General features: G+C 28.4%; 1 long non-coding RNA gene across 1 annotated transcript in view; it reads right to left on the bottom strand.

Moving 5' to 3' along the window:
* Window positions 1-3,636, bottom strand: part of LOC125037320 — a 4,894-nt gene extending 1,258 nt beyond the window's left edge. The window contains exons 1-3 of the long non-coding RNA XR_007115965.1: window positions 3,544-3,636; window positions 1,357-1,486; window positions 165-234 (exon numbers count right to left, since the gene is read on the bottom strand). This is a non-coding gene — a long non-coding RNA (uncharacterized LOC125037320). The remainder of the gene's footprint in view (window positions 1-164; window positions 235-1,356; window positions 1,487-3,543) is intronic.
* Between the last annotated feature and the right edge of the window lie 4,619 nt (window positions 3,637-8,255).

Raw genomic sequence — 8,255 nt, 5'->3', positions numbered from 1 at the left:
TTTTCAAAAACTCCAGTAAGCTGATCACAAAGACAAACAAATAAACTGAATTAAAATCAATATACAAATAAAATAATCATCATCTGTTTTCTTTTCTTCTGTTTTCAAAATTGATTAGATGTAACTGAGATGTAGACTTAGAGACAACAGGACAGGAGACTAACTTGCAAGCAGGTTTGCAATGAGTGCATTCTTGCTGACTGTTGTAAAATAGGATCTCTTCCACGCATAGACCTGCAAGGTAGGATTTATTTAAATGTTTGTTGTTATAGTATATCAGTATATGAGCTCTGTTAATTAAAATCAGATTGCAATAATATTAATACATTTGCGTCTATTAAATTCAAATTAGCGTTAATTTTGAATTGAAATGAAGTTAATGATAATAATAATCATTATTATTATGATAATTATAATACTTATTATTATGTTGATAATGATATAATAACTGTTATTATTATGACAATAATGATAACACTAAGAATGATTTTTATGATAATAATGATAATAATAATAGCATGGATACAATAAAGTTAATTCTGCTAATCTGTTTACTTTTTGTGTTCCTTTTTATTCCCTGTTATCTGTTCTCCCTCACCTGTTCCCTTCTTTATCATTGTTATGGCGTTTTATGAACATCTTTTCTTCAATATAATTCACTATGATGTATTATCCTCTTCATTATTATCCACCATTACTTATCATCTATTATCTTTTCTTCTTCTTTATCATCTACCATCATCCAATATTATCTATCACTTTCCTTTACTCATTAATATCATTTGCTATCGTTTATTATCGTTTATTATCTTGTTTTCCTCTCCATTTATCTTGTTTTCCTCATCCATTACCTTCTATCATCATTTTTCTCTTCATTGCCATCTGTTATCTTTTATTATTAGCTATAATCATTCATTATCAATTATCATTTTGTCTTCCTTTTCATTATCATTCACTATCATCAATCATCGTCTATCATTCTCTTTTCATTGCCATCTGTTATCATTTGTTATCATTTGTTGCCTTGTTCTGCTCTTCATTATCATCGACTATCATCAATCATTGTCTATCTTTCTCTTTCCATTGCTATTTGTTATCATTTGTTACCTTGTTATACTCTTCATTATCATCGACTTTCATCAATCATCGTCTATCACCCTTCTTTCCTCTTCAAAATCATCCATTCCCTTCCTCTTCTTCTCTCTATCATCACCTTGCCTTCCTTTTCAACCCTCATCTATTACCTTCATTTCCACTTTATCATACTCTAACATCTCAATTTCCCCTAAATTATCCTTCTATCGTCTCCTCTCACCTATTACCATTTATCACCTTGTCTTCCTCCCCTAAACTTACTCTGAGTCACATTGAAAGGCGAACATTGATTCAAAGAGACGTTTCCCAAGAGATCGTAAACAGGACTGATTCCCTGAAAGCATTTGCAGCGCGATCTGTAGGCCGCTTCCAGGCACAATTTCCGACAAAGCTGGTGAGAAGAGAGAGAGAGAGAAATAAAATGAATAACAATAACAATAATAAAAATGATAATGATAATGACAATAATGATAATAATAATGATAATAGTAATAATAAAATGATAATGATAATAATTATAATAATAATGATAATAGTAATAATAAAATGATAATAATGATAATGAATTATTATTATAATAATGATTACAACAACCATGATAAAATAAATTATAATGATAATAATATCGATAATAATAATTATAATATTAACAACCATAATAATAACAATAATGATAATCATGACATTAATTATGATAATAATGATAATCATGATGATAACAATGATAACGATAATGATAATAATAGTAATAATAGTAATGATAATAATAATAGTAATAATAGTAATGATAATAATAAAAGCAATAATAGTAATATTGATAATAATGGTAATAACAATAATAATAATAACAATTATTATTAATATTATTATTATTATTATCATAACATCAACAACGACAATAAATCAAATGTTAAAATAAAAAATACAATACTACCAATAAAAATAGACAAACACGATAAGTGATCACAATAACAACAGTAATAACCAAGATACTTTAACACAGGTAGCACCACTCCGTCTAAGAGATGCCAAATCAGCGGAAAATCCGTTAAATCTGCATTATTTTGTGACTGGAATGCGGATGTTGAACCCTTACTGCGTACAACGGATATTTTTTAGGCTTATTTTCACTCAGCCTACAGGTAATCCTTGTAGAATTTGTACACATAATAGGTTTATCAAGTACATGAGTGGAAGAACTCAATATAAATGTAGAGAATTTCGTCCTGTCATGTACCTATATGGGTGATACGGCCACACACTCGCTGTTGCCAACGTCGAGGTTTATGAACAGTTGATACTGTATTTAAGTAAACTGCAATGAGATTAGGGAATTTAAGGAGAGTTGATTATGTTATTCATCACTAAATACATCCCTGGCAACCGGATTCCTCCGACATACACGTTATAGGTATAGATAACGTAAGGTATTGACCACAAAAAATTAACTTGCATATCCGCACTGTTTTTATGATCGTCTACACTCCAAAGGCACTCGGCATAGTCAACGGACGTGCAATAATTATAGCAAAATATGGTAATTTGGCCATATGTGCGAGATGCATGACATACTTCATACTTCAGTAAATAAAAAAATTGATAATCTTTATTTTCCCTATATTTGCCGACGAACTGCGGCATGTGATGAGCAGGAATCCGTGTACTCGTTCTGTAAGCTGAGCAAAGGCAGGATTCCCGCCCCTTCGATAGTGTAGTCTCACTGAAACAATTGTACTTCTACAGTAAGTATCCGTATAGTTGCCGCTCCAGACAGCAATGATAAGGATATTTTTTTCTCTGGTCCATTAAATACTTGAGCAACAGCCTTCTTTCAGCAACATGTAGGTTAAATAGTTTTATATATCTTAAAAATTACTATTTCCAAAAAAATATCGGAATATTGGGCTTCTGTTATCTGATTATCACTGGTGACATTTAGCAACTCTGCACATTCTTGCTAAAAATCCTAGTTTTCCTTAATTCATTGCAGAGATTACCATATTTTCTTTTTGGTTTCTTTTTCGACTATCATTTTACCATTGTAACTACTGAATCATTCTCAAAGAAAGAAGAAAAAAAAAAACGCCATGAAATGTCACAGAGATTATCAGGGTCAAAAAGAGTGCTAATGACGTCATTGCTTTCAGCCAATGAGGGTGCACTGTGAGATATCATATATAGCTAGATACATAACCATATTTATAATTTACTCAATATTATTATAAATACCAAAATTTCATGGGCATAGTCAGGGCGAGGCTCAACTATCTGACTTATCCTTACACAAAATTTCTTTCATTTCTGAAAACGAAAACCGTCAGATTATATCCTTCGATAAAAATAAAAGTCAATTTCATTTTTGGGTTCAATACGCTAAATGGAAGTGGAGTTACCTGCCTTATATGTACCTTGGCAATAACGATAACGAACCAAGGAAGTGAAACCTACGATCTGTGAGTGAGTGTAGACTCTTCCTTGAGTTGCTTTTGTCACGCCATCTGTACAGTTTCCATGTGGAGGTTTCACGCGTTTGAGGGTTTTCTGTGAATCAAATGATATGGGATTATATCTGATTGTGTGATGATAATTTAGTTTATTCCTGATTTTTCATTATCGTTAATATGTTTGTTCATTTATGGTTATGTGTTTTGATTTACCCCTACCTCCTCCTCTCCCTCCTTGCCCCTCCAGTCACCCCCTCCCCCTTTAAACCCTCCCCATCTTCCCCCTTCCCCCTCCCATTTCCTCCCCACTCCACCCCTCCTCCCCCCCTCATTTCCCCCCATTCCACCCCACTCCACCCCCTCCCTTCATCCCCCCAACCCGACCCCCTCCTCCCCCTCCCTTTCCCCCCCACTCCACCCCCTCCTCCCCCTCCCTTCACCCAACCCCACCCCACTCCTCCCCCCCTCCTCCCCCTCACCCTATGCACGCTGACGGACGCCACGATCCCCGGAGCGACATTAAACCCTTCGTCCTCAGGGAAAGGGTACTCCTCACGCCCATGTACAATCACCCTCACGCCCACGGAGGGAGACAGGAGGGAAAGGTAGTTCTGCGTGGCCAGATTGAGGGTCAAGCGCAGTCCGCTCTGTGGGGAGAAAGAAGGGGGCGAAGGAGGGAGAAGAAAGGATGAAAAGGGGAAAATGAGGAAGGGGTGGAAATGGAGGTGAGGAGATGATAATGATGGGAGGGAAGGGAAGATAAAGAAGGAGATAGGTGGTGATGAGGAAGGGATGAAAATGGCGATGAAGAGATGGGGAGGATAATATGGATGGGAAGGAAGTGAAGGAAGAGGAAAGATGGAGATAAGGAAGCGATAGAAGTGGAAATAAGGAAGAGGAATAAACGTGAGGAAGAGAAAATGATGAAAGTGAAGAGAGGAAAGTGATGGAAATTATGATAATGAAGTGATGAAAATGAAAATAAGGAAAATATAAATATCAAAGACAAATTAATAATAATAACAATAATAATAATGATATTAATAATAATAACTACATAATGTTAATCACTATAAGAATCGTTATAAAAAGAATATAATATAACATTCTGATAAGAAAGATAATAATAACAATGATATCAAAACTACCACAATGATAACGATAATGATAACAACAACAGTCCTTTTACAATGAATAAGAACAATAGGAGTAATTAAATCGTAAATAGAAAATGAGTGCATGAAGTAGATAAAAAATGCATAGATAGATGTATTCACAAATATGAAAACAATGAATAAATAAATATATACACAAATAAACGAATAAACGAACACAAAAACAAAACACAAAAAAGAGAAATAAAACAAAAACATGCAAAACAAAAACAAAAATATAACAAAACAAGCAAAAAAACAAAGCAATTAAAACAAAAAAAAAACATAAGTAAAAATAAACCAAACAAAAAAACAGACAAAACAAAACCGAACAATTAACAAAACCAAACAAAAAGAAAAACAAAAATAACAAACCAAACCAAACAAAAAAAAAGACAAACCCAAAAACAATTGACAAAAAAAACAAAAAAACGATTAACAAGAAAAATAAAAAAAAAAACACACACACACAAACAAATCGAATAAAACCAAACCACCTAAACCAATCGTAAATAAAAACAAACAAAACAACCAAACAAACAAACAGCTCTCGCCCCCCACATTCGGTCCGGACAAGGACGTCGCCCTCCGCCATTGGGGCTTCTCGGCCTCCACGAAGGCGGAGTTGAAGGTGTAGCAGAGGCCGTGTTGGTCGCTGGTCCAGGTGGCGAATTCCCTGGGGGGGTGGGGGGGGGGAGGTTATTGTGACTATTGTTATTGTTATTATTGTTGTGGTTATTGTCATTATGGTCATTATTATTACTATCATTATTATCATTGTTATTACTATCATTATTATCATTGTTATTACTATCATTATTATCATTGTTATTACTATCATTATTATCATTGTTATTACTATCATTATTATCATTGTTATTACTATCATTATTATCATTGTTATTACTATCATTATTATCATTGTTATTACTATCATTATTATCATTGTTATTACTATCATTATTATCATTGTTATTACTATCATTATTATCATTGTTATTACTATCATTATTATCATTGTTATTACTATCATTATTATCATTGTTATTACTATCATTATTATCATTGTTATTACTATCATTATTATCATTGTTATTACTATCATTATTATCATTGTTATTACTATCATTATTATCATTGTTATTACTATCATTATTATCATTGTTATTACTATCATTATTATCATTGTTATTACTATCATTATTATCATTGTTATTACTATCATTATTATCATTGTTATTACTATCATTATTATCATTGTTATTACTATCATTATTATCATTGTTATTACTATCATTATTATCATTGTTATTACTATCATTATTATCATTGTTATTACTATCATTATTATCATTGTTATTACTATCATTATTATCATTGTTATTACTATCATTATTATCATTGTTATTACTATCATTATTATCATTGTTATTACTATCATTATTATCATTGTTATTACTATCATTATTATCATTGTTATTACTATCATTATTATCATTGTTATTACTATCATTATTATCATTGTTATTACTATCATTATTATCATTGTTATTACTATCATTATTATCATTGTTATTACTATCATTATTATCATTGTTATTACTATCATTATTATCATTGTTATTACTATCATTATTATCATTGTTATTACTATCATTATTATCATTGTTATTACTATCATTATTATCATTGTTATTACTATCATTATTATCATTGTTATTACTATCATTATTATCATTGTTATTACTATCATTATTATCATTGTTATTACTATCATTATTATCATTGTTATTACTATCATTATTATCATTGTTATTACTATCATTATTATCATTGTTATTACTATCATTATTATCATTGTTATTACTATCATTATTATCATTGTTATTACTATCATTATTATCATTGTTATTACTATCATTATTATCATTGTTATTACTATCATTATTATCATTGTTATTACTATCATTATTATCATTGTTATTACTATCATTATTATCATTGTTATTACTATCATTATTATCATTGTTATTACTATCATTATTATCATTGTTATTACTATCATTATTATCATTGTTATTACTATCATTATTATCATTGTTATTACTATCATTATTATCATTGTTATTACTATCATTATTATCATTGTTATTACTATCATTATTATCATTGTTATTACTATCATTATTATCATTGTTATTACTATCATTATTATCATTGTTATTACTATCATTATTATCATTGTTATTACTATCATTATTATCATTGTTATTACTATCATTATTATCATTGTTATTACTATCATTATTATCATTGTTATTACTATCATTATTATCATTGTTATTACTATCATTATTATCATTGTTATTACTATCATTATTATCATTGTTATTACTATCATTATTATCATTGTTATTACTATCATTATTATCATTGTTATTACTATCATTATTATCATTGTTATTACTATCATTATTATCATTGTTATTACTATCATTATTATCATTGTTATTACTATCATTATTATCATTGTTATTACTATCATTATTATCATTGTTATTACTATCATTATTATCATTGTTATTACTATCATTATTATCATTGTTATTACTATCATTATTATCATTGTTATTACTATCATTATTATCATTGTTATTACTATCATTATTATCATTGTTATTACTATCATTATTATCATTGTTATTACTATCATTATTATCATTGTTATTACTATCATTATTATCATTGTTATTACTATCATTATTATCATTGTTATTACTATCATTATTATCATTGTTATTACTATCATTATTATCATTGTTATTACTATCATTATTATCATTGTTATTACTATCATTATTATCATTGTTATTACTATCATTATTATCATTGTTATTACTATCATTATTATCATTGTTATTACTATCATTATTATCATTGTTATTACTATCATTATTATCATTGTTATTACTATCATTATTATCATTGTTATTACTATCATTATTATCATTGTTATTACTATCATTATTATCATTGTTATTACTATCATTATTATCATTGTTATTACTATCATTATTATCATTGTTATTACTATCATTATTATCATTGTTATTACTATCATTATTATCATTGTTATTACTATCATTATTATCATTGTTATTACTATCATTATTATCATTGTTATTACTATCATTATTATCATTGTTATTACTATCATTATTATCATTGTTATTACTATCATTATTATCATTGTTATTACTATCATTATTATCATTGTTATTACTATCATTATTATCATTGTTATTACTATCATTATTATCATTGTTATTACTATCATTATTATCATTGTTATTACTATCATTATTATCATTGTTATTACTATCATTATTATCATTGTTATTACTATCATTATTATCATTGTTATTACTATCATTATTATCATTGTTATTACTATCATTATTATCATTGTTATTACTATATTATTATTATCCAAAACATTAATGAACAAAACTCAGGTATTCTTATTTTAATGCATCGCACTAACTCAACATAAATGGACCAC

This window comes from Penaeus chinensis, chromosome 23, assembly GCF_019202785.1.
Source record: "Penaeus chinensis breed Huanghai No. 1 chromosome 23, ASM1920278v2, whole genome shotgun sequence".
Taxonomy (NCBI): domain Eukaryota; kingdom Metazoa; phylum Arthropoda; class Malacostraca; order Decapoda; family Penaeidae; genus Penaeus; species Penaeus chinensis.
This window is presented reverse-complemented; position numbering and strand designations above follow the sequence as displayed.